The sequence below is a fragment of the Physeter macrocephalus genome, chromosome 11, assembly GCF_002837175.3.
Source record: "Physeter macrocephalus isolate SW-GA chromosome 11, ASM283717v5, whole genome shotgun sequence".
Lineage (NCBI taxonomy): Eukaryota > Metazoa > Chordata > Mammalia > Artiodactyla > Physeteridae > Physeter > Physeter macrocephalus.
Window position 1 is genome coordinate 179,342,276 of NC_041224.1, and position 16,285 is coordinate 179,358,560.

Below are 16,285 nucleotides of genomic sequence, written 5' to 3' on the forward strand. Positions count from 1 at the left end.
CAGGCAACAAAACACAATAATCCTTGAGAATGTGAAAACAAATGAAGTGAACCCCACAATTACCCTAGCTTATTTCCTCCAGAGGGTTCCCAGGCCATGGCACAGAAAGGGGTACCCAGGTGGAACTTGGCATTCTCCTTGAGTTGAGAAAACAGAGTTGAGAGTCCAGGGAGACTAAGATGGCTAGAATTCTCAGGACAGAGTATGAGAGAAGAGAGAGCTGCATAGAGACAGAAGCGAGAGATCTGCAGAGAGTCCCCCTCAAGCATTCAGCAGGGAATTTTGTCAGGACTTGCCTCTGAGAAAACAACCCAAGCCTGGGGGAAAAGCCATCTGAAAGGATTAGTGGTGACAGTGCCTGGCACTCACATAGGGCTAGGAATAGTGTCTGTTCCAACCAGCCAGACTGGAAACTTACAGTTCATGGGGCATTGGGTAAAGTACTCAGGAAGGCCTTTCCCTCCTTGGGAAATAATTAGTCCTAAAATAAAAGCTACTATGGACCCCCTTAACATATCATAAAAGCAAGCCCAGAAAGGATCAAACTGTGTCTAAGCAACTTAACTGTATTCCAAAAGAAAGCTCAACAATATTTGTAGCAATACACAATATCTAGCACCCAACAAGATAAAATGGACAATATATGGCATCCAATCAAAAATTTCCAGTCATGCAAAAAAGCCAGAAACCATAAAGAGGAGAATACTCAATTAATCAAAATCAACTCAGAACTGAGAAAGATGTTAGAATTAGCAGACAATTAAAACTGTATTCCATATGTTATACAGAGACATGAAAGACATAAAAAAGACTCAATCAACTTTTCAGAGATGAAAACTATAATGCATGAAATGAAAAGAACATTGGGTGAAATTAACAGCAGATGGACATTAAAAAAGAAAGATTAGTTCATTCAAAGACATAACAATAGAAACTATCCAAAATAAAACACAGAGAAAAAAAACCAAAAATTTTTAATGAAAAGAGCATCAGTGACCTATGGGACAACTTCTAGTGACCTAACATACATATAATTAAAGTCCCCAAAAGAGGAGTTCAGAAAAATATTTAAATGGCCCCAAATCTTCCAAATTTCATGATAACTATAGCCCACAAATCCAGAAATCTCAACAAATCTGAAGTCCAAAGAACATGATGAAAACTCTATCAAGACACATCATAATCAAATTACTGGTCAAGACCAGTAATAAGGAGAAAATCTTAAAAGCAACCAGAGGAAAACAAATACATCATGTACAGAGGAGCAAAAGTAAGAATGGCAGCAGACTTCTTGCCAGAAATAATTCATGCAAGAAGACAGTAGAGCAACATCTTTAAAGAACTGAAAGAAAGAACTGCCAATCTAGAAGTCTACACCCAGAAAAAATAGATTTTTAATGAAAGAAAAATAAAGATAATTTCAGACATACACACAAGCTTAAAGAATTTACTAGCAGATGTGCACTATAGGACATGTTAAAGGATGTCATTTATGCAGAAGGAAAATGATATCAGGTAAAAATATGGATCTACTGAAAGGAATGAAGAGCACAAATGTTAACTACATGGGTTCATAGTTAAGTTTTTTTGTATTATTTAAATTTTTAAAAAATATAATTTATTATCTAAACAAAATCAAAATGTTGTGTTGTAGGATTTTATAACATATGTACAAATAAAATGTATGACAATATAAAGGCCATGAGGGGAGGTATAGTGATATATTATTATAAGTTTCTTATAATATACGTGAATATACATGATATAACACCACATGAAGGTAAATGGTGATAAGTTAAATATGTACACTGTAAGCTGAAAACAGCCACTAAAATAACAAAACAAAGGCTTGTAGCCAAAAAATCAACAAAGGAATTAAAATGGAATTATAAAACCAGAAACCAATCCTAATGGCACCTTGATCTTGGGTATCCAGCTTCCAGAACTGTGAGAAAATAAATTTCTGTTTTTAAGCCACCCAATCTGTGGTATCTTGTTATGGCAGCCTGAGCAGATTAATATACCCTTAAAACAGTACTTCGGGGGAAATGTATAACATTCAGTGCCTAGACTGGAAAAGAAGAACACTTTTAATTTGATGACTTCAGCATCCACTTTAATAACCAAAGTAAGAAGAGCAAATTTAACTTAAAAGAAAGGAAACAATATGGTTAAAATGGAAATCATTGAAATAGAAAACAGAAAAAACCATAGATAAAATCGATGACACCAAAAGCTGCTGTTCTTTGGGAAGATCAATAAAATGAATAAACCTCTCACCAGACTGATCGGGAAAAAAAAAAGAAAGAAGACGCAAATTACCAAAATCAGGAATGAGAGAGGCGATATCACCAAAGACTCCACAAATATTAAAAGGATAAAAAGGAAACGTTATGAACCACTTATACCCATAAATTAGACAATTGAGATTAAATGCACAAATTTCTTGATTGACACAAACTATCAAAGTTGTTTGGGATAGGATTCATTTAATTTAGAATTAACTAGAAATCCCTTTATTTGAATGCTGTCTATTGAAAAACTTCTATAATATAAATGCAAATATTTCTGTCTCATAAAGGAATATTTTTTGTTGTTGTTGGATGACTTGGATCAGTCCCTCAATATTTATTTAATACCGTCTACTTAGACACCGGATGGTTCCAAGAAATAAAAGATTAAACATCCTGAAAAAAAAAAGTTGTCGCAAAAAGAAATAGATAACCTGAATAGATTTATCTATTATCTCTTCATTACCTTCATCTATTAAAGAAATACATTTATAGTGGCAAACCTTCCCTCAGGGAAAACCCCAGGCCCAGATGTCTTCACTGGTGAATTCTACCAAACATTTAAGAAAGGAATAATATTCATTCCACCAACCCTTCCAGATAATTGAAAAAGAATATTTCCCAACTTATACGAGACCAGTATTATCTTGATACTAAAACTAAGATAGTAAAAAAAAAAAAAAAAAAAGGAAGATAAGAAGAAAGGAAAGGAGGGAAGAAGGAAAGGACAGACCATTACTTCTCACGCATATGAACACAAAAATTCAAACAAAATTGTAGCAAATGGAACCGACGACATACAAACACGATGCTGAATGTTGGATGAATCTCAAAATCATGATGCTGTGTGAAAGAAAGCAGACGTAAAATATGTACACACCGCATGAGTCCATTTGTATACAAGTCTAGGACATGCTATGTAATCTATAGTAGCAGAAAGCAGATCAGTGGTTGCCTGGGCGTGTGGGCACCAGGGAAGCAGGAGGGAGGGCTCCGAACAGACATAGAAAACTCTGGGGGTGCCGGGTCTGTCTTATCTGGATTATGGTGAAGAGTTCACAGGTGGGTGTCTATGTCAAAACTTATTGAATTGTACACTTTAATTATGTGCAGTTAATGTAGTCGATTAAACCTCAATAAAGCTGTTGTAAAAATAAGATGAAGAATCCCACACATGAGAAGTTGCTCTTCTCTTGTCCAAAACCTGCTTCCTGACTATCTGCTCTTGAACGACGAAGCACTGGACAGGCTGGTGCTGAGACACCTGCACCGTGCCCCCCGCCCCCCTCCCCCTCCCCCCGGGATGCCTGCCTTCTGAAAAGTTCAGAGTTTCCAGGGGGATGGGGGATGGGGCCGGGGAGCACAGGGGCCCAGCTGCAATTTGGCTTAAAAAGCCAGAGTTACTTATTTCTAAGAGGCCCCAAGTGGGAGGCTGCCCGTGTTTGGGGACAAACCCTTTCCTCCTTACTCCCTGTACCTTTTCGTTCAGGAGCTCCTGATGGCTTTGCCCTTCCTCCCAGACAGTGCTTTTGGTGTCAGTGCAAAAGAGCCCAAGCCTAGTCCTCGATGCTCTGAGCAACGGTTCAAATCAGGGGTTCTCAAACTTTGGTACACATCTGCCTTGAAGGTGGGGTGGCGGGGGCAGCTGTTGAATAAAAAGCTCCAGAGCAGACTCGGGAATTTCTGTTTTAACAAGACCCCCCAAAAGATTCTAATACCCACAACTGTTTGCCAACCCCTTGCATAGGGCCTGGGTGACAAAAAGAGTGATCACAGTGTTCTCCCTGCATGCAATGTGGAAATAGGCTCCCCTTCCCTGAATCCTCCCCCCAGAGGTGGCTCAGTGGAGGAGCCAGAAGAGGGCAATGTCCAACAATAAAAGAAAGAATTGCTTTCATGGAGGCACTTCAGGCGGGAATCACGGACCAGGGGGTGGACAGGGGAAGCGTGGGAGGAAGATGGGCTCCCCGGCGCCCGGGGTGCCCAGCGGGGACCAGAGAGCCACGGCCAGACCAGATGGAGCCTGTCTCTGCTTTCGGAAGGAAGAGAAGGCCCCCTGTCAGTAACAGAACCTGCCAATAACGTTTTCCCTGCCTTTCTCACTTAAATGCTTTCAAGGGGTAGGAGGAGGGAACTAGAGACAGGAAGGAATACCCTTTGCCTCCCTGTGAAAGCAAAAGACAGCAGCCTGGGAGGGATATCAGGGGAGTAGGATGGAGCCGTCCCCAAGAGGCAGCGACCTGCCGGAGGATCCCCACGATGGGGCAGGTGCCCTGGAGATACTGCGATGCTGTCAGCAGCCGGCCACCCTGCCGCGGGCACGCTGAGAGCAGAGGCCAGCTGGCTCTGCCCGTCCTGCAGACGCAACTCCTTGGAAAGTGCCGCATCCCTAGTTTAGACTTGGCCTACTGCTCCCCATCAGACAGGAAGACTGGCGTGTCACAGAAATACCTTGGACTTTGCATTGGACAGGAGTTCAAATTCCAGTGTTATCATTTACAGGCTCAAAGGTCCATTTAAGGGGAAGCTAAACAGTTTACCTTTGGGGATCCCTGGCTCCCAAGGCCCTGGACCTCACTTTGTATTCTAAAATGTATTCTTTCCCTTCAAGGAACCACCCTAATTTAAAAGTTTTAGGACTCAAAAAACTGGACCCACCCCTGAGAGGTGCCCGGGTCTAGGGCACGGGGATAATCATTACCACCTTGCAGGGTTGTCCTAGGGATTTAACAAGGTTGTGAGCGACGGCTGTGCACCCAGAAGGCACTGGAGGGCTGGTGCCTGGTGTCATTACGGAGCGCATTGCATCACCCCTGACCACAAGGACCCGAGTCATTGGGATTTCTCCCTAAAACTTAGGGCTCTGGAGAGAAAATCATGTTGCCAGTACATCTTAGCAGCTTTGTGAAGCACAGCATTTCAATATTTAGACACTGCAGTTTTCTGATTGGTGTTGAGATCAAAGTAATAAAAACCCAGTCTGCAAAGGGAGAAGGAGAAAAATCAGCAGATTTATTATTTCACAGATTATTCCTCTCAGGTAAACACAGCTAATAATATCTGCTTAACTAATTAATGAACACTGCATTGTCTTTGGGGCCTCGGGCTCCGCGGATGTTCTGCGTGTCTACGGCACTCCACCCCAACCCATCTCAGAGCGCTTCGTTGATAATTAAGTGGGTGGATGTAATTATGCCTCTAATAGGCAGTAGTGTGTGTGCATGTTCAAGCATGTCATGTGCAAACAACAGGGCGAAATCAATTGTGCTCATTCGGTCAGTTGCCTCCTGTAAGCACCGTTTCTATCTCTTCCAGTTACTTATTGCTGCATAATGAATCACCCCCAGAACTTAGTGGCTTAAGACAACAATAAGTATTTTCAATGAGTATTGTATCATCATCTCCTCCAGTTCTGGTGGCTGACTGGGCTCAGCTAGCGTTCTTGCTGGTAAGTTGCGGTTGGCATCTTGGGGTAGAGCCATCTGACGGCTTCCTCACTCACACAGCTGGGCTTGGTGCTGCCTGTCGGCTGGGATCTCAGCTGAGGGTGCTGCCAGGACACCCACACACAGCCTCCACATGTGCACTGGGCTTCCTTCTAGCATGGCAGCTGGGTGCTAAGTATAATACAATGTCCTGAGAGAAAGTCTTTTATGACCTAGCCTCGGTGGTCACCTAGCATTACCCCCACCATAGTCACAGACCCACCCAGTTTCAAGGGAATGGAACATAAGTCCCACCTCTGGATGGGAGGAATGTCACCGTCACATTGTGAAAAAGGGAAACCTTGCTGGGACCACGCTGGAACGTGCAATCTGCCGCACAAGCCTTCCAAGTACAAACAGTAAATCATTACCTTTTCCTTCAATTTAGACTCTAGGGAGGCCGGCTAGATGATTCTTTGTGAATCTGGTTGTCATTGCTGTCTATATAAGGAACTTACAACCACGACTAACGAGCATGCATTTCTCTGAATGATAATAATCTGTAATTCTGACTTTGCACTGTTCAAATTTGTCTTCTTCCCCCGTTTCCCAGGGAGAGCAGTTTTGCCACATCTCAGGGCAGGTTCACCACCATCCCCACCCCCCGGCCCTGCGTAGCTGTTGCTGCTCCTGAGGCTTGTACATTTGCTCCACATAAGGCCTTTCTCCAGTCACACAGGTTAATGCTAGGAGGGGCACGTCTCTCTGGAAGCATGGGAAACAGACCACAGCTGGGATTCAGCTACAGCAGCCTTGGGCCTTTGCCTATTTGAGAGTCAAATCAGCAGAGGTGTGGGGAATTCCCTGGTGGTCCAGTGGTTAGGACTCAGTGCTTTCACTGCCATGGGCCCGGGTTCGATCCCTGGTCGGGGAACTAAGATCCCGCAAGCCACGTGGTGAGGCCAAAAAACAAACAAACAAAAAAGTAGGAGGGCCTGCAGGTGCTCTGTGGCCCCAAGGCCATTCTGCTCGGGCTGCAGCAGACGTGGACAAGGAAGGCTGTCTGGGCAGCAGTGGGCAGGAGGCCTCTCCCAAGAGGCCTGCATGCTTCTCTGCACGCTGGGCACCCTCGGCTCGCTGAGCCGCGGCTGCCCTTCCTGGAGGGATGGTTCACAGTTCAGGCCTCCCAGCACTCTCATCACACAGGAAAAGTCCTTTCTGCGCCCCCCTTATCACCTCCAGAAAACCTCTCTCAACAGCCCGGGTCTGTGACTTTGAACTCCTTGAGCCCTGCAGCACTTGGGATTCAGGGAGTGGCCCATTTTCTCATAAGCCACACCCACCTCTCCACCTGTGGCCTCCTAGTCAATCCCTCACCACCTTCTCTCCCCTGATTGTAACAGCCCCGTTCCTCCAGCCCAACCCCCCACGGTCACACATTTTAGAACCTGAGCTTGAGGATTTCGTCCCCGAGCCAGGTCACCCCAACAATCTCGATTTCAGCGTGAGCCTGTCCCAAAGCAAGGCAGGGAATTCCATGTGGACCCCACGGCTGGGCCTCCTCTCCATGAGGTCACGCTCCCTCCGGGCCCAGCCTTCTCTCTGCTCTGCATTTCCACAGCACTGACTGTCCCTCTACCTAGTCTGCGTGGAGGGGGGCCTTGGGGGACAGTGGGGAAAGCGTGGGGTCCTGAAGCGGAAGGCTCTGATGTGGGCTCGTCCTTGTCACGTGACCTGGGCAAGTTGTTAACTCTCTCTGCGCCCCCCGACCCCACCCCTGCTCACGGGGTAGCTGCTCCCGCTGTTAGAGGTTGAACTGTTTCCCCCCAGGAAAGCCATGTTGGAGTCCTAAGCCCCAGGACCTGAGAGCGTGACCTATTTGGAGATCGGGTCTTTGCCGAGGTCCTCAAGTTAAAGTGAGGTGGTCGGGGTGGCCCCTAATTCCACATGACGGGTGTCCTCATACCAAGGAGAAATTGGGACACGCACACACGCACGCACACACACAGGGAACCCAACATGAAGACACAGGGGGAAGACAACCGTCTACGGGCCAAGGAGAGAGGCCTGGCTTCCTTCCCTCGTGGCCCTCAGAGGAAGCAACCCTGCTGACATCTTTGTTGTTTTTTGTTTTTAAAGATTTTTTTGATGCGGACCATTTTTAAAGTCTTTACTGAATTTGTTACAATATTGCTTCTGTTTTACGTTTCGGTTTTTTGGCCGTGAGCCACGTGGAATCTTAGCTCCCCAGCCAGGGAATTGAACCCACACACCCTGCGTTGACAGGCGAAGTCTTAACCACTGGACCACCAGGGAAGTCCCTGCTGCTGGCATCTTAAGACATCGTTCAGACTTGTAGCCTCCAGGCCTGCGAGGCAAGAACTCTGTGGTTTCAGCCTCCTGGTGTGTGGTCCTAGGACGGACACTAACACACCTGCCCAGTTGGCTTCCCAAAGCGAGGCAACACGTGGAGGTCCTGCGTAAAGCGCTGCTCACTCATGGACGCCGTGAGCGATCATTGAGCGCCTGTGGCGTGCCGGGAGCCGCGCCTGAGCGCCAGCGGTCTGCGTGACCGACTCCTACCAGGGCTTCGCTTGCGTCTTTACGTGAGCAGCCCCCTTTTAAGTGGAATCAGTCTCCGACTCTTACCGTCCTCACAGCTCCTAGTTAACCATTAAGCACATAGTAGGCACCTCATAAATGCCTATAGAATTGATTCAGCTGCGGATGTGTAACAGCTGCAAATTATTTAACGTACAAGTCTGTGCGTGGGCATGCTGAATGGTTTATCGTCTTCAGAAACATCCCGAACAACTAATCATGGTTTAGGTCCAAAATAGCCTCATTGACTTCTCACCACAACAGGCCTGCCTTGTTCTGCGGGGCGTGGCATCCGAGCCCGAAGTGGCAGCATCTCCTTTGCTTTCATGGCCTCATCCCACCCTGCACGGGTACAGATCATGGCATTGGAGGGTGTTTTGAAACGAGGTGACATTTTCTGGGCGTAGCTGACTGTAGGTAAAAGGCATCTCATGCGACGCATCGCACGGAATTTTAATTCTAATAACCCTGTAGGTCATTTAAAACTGGCCGAAGGAAGGAAGGAAGGGAACGGGAAAGGCAAGCAACATATTTGGGGTGAAAGCAGCCTCTGCAGCGTGTGGACCTCAAGTGATTCTGGGCAGAAGGGTTTTCCACACGACTAGGAGAATGCCAAGTGCATAAATTAGAATGGCATCTTTTCCCTGCAGAGAGTGAATAATTATAGATGCCAAGTGTGTCAGGGAAAATCTGCTGGGCATATGGCCTCTTTTGCCTTCGTGCCACTTTTCTTTGCTCCTCCAGGGCCCAAAGAAACCAGCATGAATTAGCAGCTGGCCACAGCATCCTGACTCGTGAGAAATAAATGAGGACATGTTTTCAAGTTCCATCCAAAACGCATTTACTGATTGCCTAAAATGTGCCAGGTCCCGTGGGAATACAGGAAGGGTCCTTCACAAAAGGAGTGTACAATCTTGCCTGACAGTCCAGTTCCATGATCGTTTATTGAGTGATTACTGTATACCAGGCACTGTGCTCAGCTGGGGGTGGGGGGAGGGGTGGACACATCAAGATAGATGTGCCATGATTCCTGCCCCTAAGGAGACTATAGATTTATGGGGGAGAGCAATTCATAAAGAGTCACTATTTTCTCTTTCATTCTCATAGCAATCGATAAAGGAGGCACAATTACTACGTCCATTTTACAGATGTGGCAACTGTGGCATAGAGGTTCAGTTGCTTCCCTGCAGTGGGGGTTGGAAGTGGAGAAGGAGGAGTGTGGACCTAGCCTTGCTCTACGCACCAGGCTAAACGGTAATCCCAGCAGAAGAGATACGAGAGATCCCAGGTAAGAGATGAGCGGGATAGACAGGTGAGCAGCCACCAAGAATGCACGAGAGGGGACTTCCCTTGTGGTCCAGTGGTTAAGACTTTGCCTTCCAATGCAGGGGGTGCGGATTCGATCCCTGGTCAAGGAGCTAAGATCCCACATGCCTGGGGGCCAATAAACCAAAACATAAAACAGAAGCAACATTGTAACAAATTCAATAAGGACTTTAAAAATGGTCCACATCAAAAAATCTTTAAAAAAGAAGAGGACAAAGAAAATGTTTCTCTAGGGGTGCTGAGACGGCGTCCTTGGAACCCAGAGGAGGGAGTGACTCCAGCAGGGAGACTGGGAGAGGCACCAGGGCTGGGGTGGACTTTGAGCTGAGTTTGCAAATCGAGGAGGGTTTTGCAAGGAGGTCGGGGAAGCGCAGAGCAGGTGCAGGCTAGAGCAGAGGCCGGACCGTGTGGAGGCGGGGTGCTGGGAAGACACGAGGGAGGCAGAGGAAGCAGAGGCGGGGCAGAGCTCCGAGGGCCCTGCCGGCATGCTGAGCAGTCAGATGTGTCTTGCTGGTGCCGTGGGAAGTCTGTAAGGAGGAACGTGACCTGATCCAGCCCGTGTTTCAGGAAGGTCACCAACGGTGGGCAGAACTGATCAAGTCAGAAATAGTTGGACATCTGGGGGCCATTTAAAAGGCTACTGATGCGCCAACACCTTCTTATGGGGAGTAGATGACCAAACCAGGACACTGACCCAGGGAGGCTGGGGCTAGGCCCCCGGGGCCAGAAAGATGGCAGATGTCCACCCAAGGCAGCCAGTGGTGGAAAGATCCAGAGGAAGGGTCCAAGGCAAGGCTAACAGGGACCAAGAGTGAGTCAAGAAATCCACGTCTAACAGTCCAAAGACAAAAAGAGGAGACCCTGGGCAGAGCCAGAAGACAGGCAGACCTGGGAGACCACCCGGGACAAGCATCCCACATGAGGGTGGAAGGTCTCTGCCTTGTGTTTACTTGTCCTCGGCAACAGTGGTGCGACCAGGAGTCCAGGAGAGACAGAGAATAGGGACTCAGACGAGGGAGGGGTGTGAAGAGGGTGGCAGTGACTCTGACACCAGGAAGGGAGATTAAACAGAAGGACCAATTTCCTGGGTAGGACCACCCACAGAGCTACGCATAGGAGTAAGTTAAGGTGCCATGAAATTCAGTTATAAAACTGCAGGTTTGGGCTTCCCTGGTGGCGCAGCGGTTGAGCGTCCGCCTGCCGATGCAGGGGACGCGGGTTCGTGCCCCGGTCCGGGAAGATCCCACATGCCGCGGGGCGGCTGGGCCCGTGAGCCACGGCCGCTGCGCCTGCGCGTCCGGAGCCTGTGCTCCGCAACGGGAGAGGCCGCGGCAGAGGGAGGCCCGCACCCTAAAAAAAAAAAAAAAAAAAAACCATAAACCTGCAGATTTCATTGTTCCCATTTGTGTCAATGAAAACAAATACTTACATACATACATATATATATAATATGTGCATATATATATATAAAATATATGCAAAGAAAAAATGGAAAGATATACACAAAGCATGAACAACTGCCTTTAGAAGATGGGATTATAATTTGTTTTAACTCTTCTTTCTCTTATTTACCGGTATCTGCTAAAATCTGTGCAACAAATATTTTACTTTGGGAGTGAGTTAGATTTTCAAAAAATGGAGAAAAGGCAGACACCTGTAACCAGGCCTACCCCACCTTGTCAAAGCTGAGTCAAACAGCAATCTGTGAAACACAGTATTATCATGCTGGTCGGTATCATCTCAGTAGCAGAGCAGCCCAAAAATAATGAGAACATGAGATTATCCAGATCAATACAAGCTGCAATTAATGATGGAGAAAATAGCCCAAATCAAATTTACATCCAGCCAGGACCACTGTGAAAGCTGCCAGCTAGCATTCTGGCTTCCTTTGCCCACCCCACCCCCACCCACTCCTCTATCCACCCTCATCCATCAGCTGGAACAATCCTTTTAGGGTCTAAGTCAGACTGCATTGCCAATGTCTACTTATGCCTTAGAGCCTTTGTACCAGCTGGTCCTTAGGCTGCAAAGCTCTTTCCCAGTATCTTACATGGCTGACTCCCTCATCGGGTCTAAGTTCAAATTTTACCTTCTCAGAGAAGCCTTCCCTGATCATTGCAGCGAAAGTAGACACCACCGCCCCCCAACCGGGCACTTGATGGAGTCTAACCTAGCTAGCACTGTCCATAGAACTTTCTGGGATGATGGGAATGCTCTGTATCTATGCTGTCCAATGTGGTAGTCACTAGAGATATGTGGCTACTGCACACTTGAAATATGGCTAGTGTGGCTAAATAGTTGAATTTTTAATTTTATTTCATTTTAATTTAAATATAAATGTCCATGTGGCTAGTGGCTACTGTATTGGACCACATAGGCTAAAGCATTACTCACTTTGTTTTGGTTTTGGTTTTTTTCATACCCTATCGATATCCGAAATGACCTCACTCATCTGTTTGCCTACGTATTCATTGTATGTCTTCCCCCATTAGGATGTAGGTTCTACAAGGGAAGGGGCTTGTTTATCCTCTTCACTGCTGTGATCCCAACTCCAGATCACAGAGTAGGAGTGCAATAAATGATGAAGGAATAATAGGAGAAAAGGTGGACTTTGAAGTTTATTATCTTCACTTTGATAGTTTGGTTAGATCTTGTATTGTACAGCTACTGCCAAATGTGCTGCATAACCAAAACACCCCAAAACTCAGTGACTTAAACAGACATCTTTTCATCTCATAGATCTGTGGGTTGCCTGAGGGTTACAGGATGGTCAGCTGATCCGTGCTGGGCTTGGTGGAGATCACTCCCACATCTGTGGCTGCTTGGGGTGGATAATGCAGGTGGGGTTTGCAGGGATGGCCCCGCTCCAAGGACCACGCACCTCCAAGAACCAGAAGCTGGCCTGGGCTGATTCTTCCCATGGCAATGGCAGAAGCACGGAGGCTAAGGGGAGCACTCGGGCTTGCTGAAGATTAGGCTTGGAACTGAAACACCTTCACTTCTGCCTCATCCTACCGGCCAATGCAAATCCATGGTTGAACCCAAAGTCACAAGGCAGGGAAGCATGCTCCACCCACAATGGGAGGGCCCTGCAAAAGTCACATGGTAAAGGGTTTGGATACAGGGAGGAGTGAAGAATTAGGACCATTAATGCAATCTACCTGTATTATTATTGTAGCAGTTTGGGCTGCTGTAATAGAATCCCATAGATTGGGTGGCTTAAGCAACAAATGCTTATTTCTCACGGTTTCGAAGCTGGGAAGTAAGTGCAAGATCAAGGCCCCAGGAGATCTGGTGTCTGGTGAGAGCCTGCTTCCTGGTTTATCGAGTCCTCAGAGACAGGAAGAGACAGAGAGAGAGAGGAAGCAAGCTTTCCTGCATCTCTTATAAGGGCACCAAGCCCATCATGGGGGCTCCACTCTCAGGACCTAATTACCTCTCAACGACCCCATTTCCAGACACCGTTATGCTGGGAATTAGAGCCTCAGCATATGAATTTGAGGGGGATACAAATATTCAGTCATAGCACTGCCATTAGGGCTTGTGGCTGCCAGGACAAAACTCAGTCAGACTAGCCTGAAGAAGAGTCCGCAGCAAGCTACACAGAGGACAGACTCACACGGAAAGCCAAGGACAGAGGCTCTGACGGGGCCTGGCCTCTGAGAACCGGGGCTAGAGGACAGGTGTGGGTCCAAGGTGGCTCTGACCTCTGCAATTCTGACTGCTTCCAGCATGCCTAGGGTTTTGCACTCCCTTTAGCAGCTGGCTTCCCTGGCCTGTAATCTCTGTATCTTTCCTCTTCCTTCTCTCCCTCATAAGTTTGGCTTAAATGCGGCCAAAACAGCCTCCCCAGCTCCCTGTCCTTCCTGATGCTTCAGCCTCAGCCTCTTTGACTTGTTGCTGCATTCTCTCTGAATTTCTTAGCTCAGATGGTCCAGCAAAACTTCTCACATCAAAACACACCCCAAATTGTCGCCTGGACCACAGATTGGCCCCCCTTATCTGAGTCCCCTACATCCGGGCCGATTCGCTGTGTCTACGTGATAATGTGGCACCAAACGTGCCTGAGAACAAGGTAGCCCCATGAAGAGCCCAGCACTCATGGGTCAGCAACACAGAGGCTTTGCTGGTGCCTTCATGAGGAGAGAGGCAACTGGGGTTCAAAAGGCCAAGAAAACGGTGGAGTGTTGGCCACTGGGTATCTGCTGTTCTTCCATTTGTCCTGAATCCTCTCCTTTGGGGAACCCTCCTTCCCTAATTCCATGTAACTCAGGGGACTACGGGCTGCCTGTCAAACACAGCTCCCATTCCCTTCTCCCCCAGCTCTCTAAAGAGTCTGCACCCCAAATAGGAACACCCCAGTGGAGGAGCCAGAGCTGCGTCCGGCAGAGAGTGATGCTCTGGGTGCTGCATCCGGCACGCAAGAGACTGCCCAGCGCTCCTGCTGTGGGGACCCAGGCCACCCTCGTTTCGTGTTTGTGTCCCCCAGGACCCTGCCAATAAACCTCCATATTTCACTCAAGTTAGCAAGGAGTGCTTCCTGTTGGTTGAAACCAAGGAATCCTGAGCAATATTGTGAGCGTGCTTGGGACAGAGCTCATCAGGAATGAAAGAGGCAAAGCACAGAGAGGGTTTTAAATGGTCTTATTTCTATCTTGGTGTGAATGGTTAGAAAGTCTTCTCATAGATCAGGTTTGCGTTAGGGTTATTTAAGTAGGAAAGATAAGGCACAGAGGGAGATGAGGTTCACCCAAAGAAAACATCCTCTTGCTTCCTCAGTTTGACTCAGACCAGCATCTGGAGTCATCATTTAAAAGCTGATGGTACTGGGACTTCCCTGGTGGTCCAGTAGTTAAGACTCTGCACTCCCAATGCAGGGGGCAGGGGTTTGATCCCTGGTCGGGGAACTAAAATGTCGCACAGCATGGCCAAAAATGAAATAAAATAAAGTAGTATCCTATTAAAAAAAAAAAAAAGCTGATGGTACCGCTGTCTTCCAATGTGTTACTCCAAGAAAGACACGAGAATGCACAACCTCAAGCAAATCAAATACACAACCTCAAGCAAATCACACAACAAAAATGAGGAACGTACTATTTTTAAAAAGGGAAGGGGAGCTGTACTCTTTAAAAATGTCAATATCAAAAAAAAAAAAAAAAGAAAGAAAGGGCTGTAGAAATATTCTAGATTGAATATTCCAGATTGAAGAAGGCTAAAGAGACATGACAATTTTTTGTTGTTTGTTTGTTTTGTTTTAATTTATTTTATTTATTTATTTATTTTTGGCTGCGTTGGGTCTTCTTTGCTGCGCTCGGGCTTTCTCTAGTTGCGGCGAGCGGGGGCTACTCTTCGTTGCGGTGCACGGGTTTCTCATTGCGGTGGCTTCTCTTGTTGGGGAGCATGGGCTCTAGGCACGTGGGCTTCAGTAGTTGTGGCTCAGAGGCGCAGTAGTTGTGGCTCGCGGGCTCTAGAGCGCAGGCTCAGTAGTTGTGGCGCACGGGCTTAGTTGCTCCGCGGCATGTGGGATCTTCCCGGACCAGGGCTCAAACCCATGTCCCCTACTATTTTTAAAAAGGGAAGGGGAGTTGTACTCTTTAAAAATGTCAATATCAAAAAAAAAAAAAAAAAAGAAAGAAAGGGCTGTAGAAATATTCTAGATTGAATATTCCAGATTGAAGAAGGCTAAAGAGACATGACAATTTTTTGTTGTTTGTTTGTTTTGTTTTAATTTATTTTATTTATTTATTTATTTTTGGCTGCGTTGGGTCTTCTTTGCTGCGCTCGGGCTTTCTCTAGTTGCGGCGAGCGGGGGCTACTCTTCGTTGCGGTGCACGGGTTTCTCATTGCGGTGGCTTCTCTTGTTGGGGAGCATGGGCTCTAGGCACGTGGGCTTCAGTAGTTGTGGCTCAGAGGCGCAGTAGTTGTGGCTCGCGGGCTCTAGAGCGCAGGCTCAGTAGTTGTGGCGCACGGGCTTAGTTGCTCCGCGGCATGTGGGATCTTCCCGGACCAGGGCTCAAACCCATGTCCCCTGCATTGACAGGTGGATTCTTAACCACTGCACCACCAAGGAAGCCCCAAGACATGACAATTTAATGCAATACCTGACCTTAGGTTGGATCCTATAGTGGAGGGGGAAAAAATGCTCTAGAAGGTATAATTAGGTCAACCAACAAAACTGGAATAAGGGAAGTAGATTACAATACTGTATCAATGTAAATTTATGCATTGTGCTTATGTAAGAGAATATCCTTATTTTTAGGAAATATAAACTCTAGTATTAGGGAGAAAGACCATAATCTAAGCAACTTACTCTCAAGTGGCTCAGACAAAAATTATGTCTGTAGATAGGTAGATAAATGATAGATAGATAGATAGATAGGGTGAAATACTAACAATAAGTAAATCTGAGTATAGGGCATATGGATGTTCTATATACCATTTTTATTTTTGCAACTTTTTATAATTTAGAAAATATTTACAAATACATATTAAAGGAAAAAGCTGATGAAATGGTTATAGAATGGCTTTAATGGATTAAAATATAGCTTGCTTTTTTTTTTTTTTTTTTTTTTTTTTGCGGTATGCGGGCCTCCCTCTGCTGCGGCCTCTCCCGTTGCGGAGCACAGGCTCCGGACGCGCAGG